The following is a 1,519-nucleotide window of genomic DNA, read 5'->3' as shown; positions in this document are numbered from 1 at the left end:
ATCGCGGCTCTCGCGAGAGCTCCCGGGCCCGCGCGCCCTCCGCCATAGAGTCTCGCGGCGGGGCGGCCGCGCGCAGGGCTGGATCACGTGGTGTGCGGGGCATGAGGGAGGGAGGGAATGGCGGGAAGGGCGGTGGGGCTGTGAGGGGAGGGAGCTGTGGAGCCTGGAAAGGGACCGTGAGGGGATGGAATCTTGGAGCCTGGAAAGGGACCGTGAGGGGATGGAATCTTGGAGCCTGGAAAGGGACCGTGAGGGGATGGAGCTGTGGCGCCTGGAAAGGGACCGTGAGGGGATGGAGTCTGGAGTCTGGACCTCGGAGGTCATCCAGTCTCATCGTCAGCCCAGCACCCCCTCAGTAACCCCCATAAATCACTAAATTCCATCGCCGAGCTTGACTTGCAACACTTCCCACCACCTCCCTGGGGAACCTATCCTAATGCCTGACCATCCTATAACTGGATTGCTATTTCATGTGATACTTCAAATATCTAATCTCAGTCTGGATACCTTTATGCCCAAACAATAAAAGGTTAAAACCGGAAGTAAGGATGCATTTTTTTTAACGTAAGTAATCGCAGAACAGCCTACTTGGAGGAGAGGATGTGGAAACGGAGAAAAGAAGGAAAGGTTTAGAATGCACAACTAGCTCCTAGAAAATTCCTGTGTGCCGGCCATATCAGCATGTAGATACTTGAGAAATGCACAAGAAAGCTGGACCTTTGTCATTCCAGCTGAGCAGCTCCAGCCTGTCTGATTCTCCTGCAGCAAGCAGGTTGTTCTCCATATTCAGTTAGGATTTTCATCAGTGGCTTGAGCTTATGGATTCAGGGTCCAAAGGGTACTGAAAGGTGTTTGAAGTTCTGATCATCGTGGATTAAAATGAGACCTTCAAGCGTTCTTCCCATGTTCAGTACCTGCCACTAGCACTCTGCAGTGGTTTTGTTTAGTTGACGTTACATCACAATTTCTTTTACAACTTCAATGCCAATTCGATACAAACAGTTGTAATTTTATAGCTAGACTCAACAGAATACTAATGAATGTATAATGCAGCACAGACACGAATTACTTGCCTGATCTTCCCAAATGCACACCTTTAAGATCTTGCATGTGCAGAGGAAATTTAACCTCAAAGACTTCTCGTGTAATTAGGAGCTGATCTTTGACTTCATATTTTTGTGTCTGTAACAATTGAGGTAAAATGTTTTACCTCATTGTTTAAATCACTTTGTAAAGCTCATGGAGTTTGGGTGTTCAACTTGCGTTTTTTATTCTTGCAGTAATTGGTGGAGGAGTATTAAGAATGTTCTTGTCTGACTGCAATTAGAATTTTACATTAGCTTTGTTAATGAAATGGAAAGGAAGATGGAGGGAATATTATATATATCCCTGTCTTAAAAAACTTAACGTATCAAGAATGAGTAGAATATCATTAAATAATGACAGTGCATAATGAATATGATTTATGCAGGGTATGCACATTAATTAACTCCCATGCAGAGTGCTGCAATCACCCATT

This window comes from Lichenostomus cassidix, chromosome 7, assembly GCF_008360975.1.
Source record: "Lichenostomus cassidix isolate B80296 chromosome 7, HeHo_3.0, whole genome shotgun sequence".
NCBI classification, from domain to species: Eukaryota; Metazoa; Chordata; class Aves; order Passeriformes; family Meliphagidae; genus Lichenostomus; species Lichenostomus cassidix.
The sequence above is the reverse complement of the archived record's forward strand: the minus strand, read 5'-3'. Positions refer to the sequence as shown.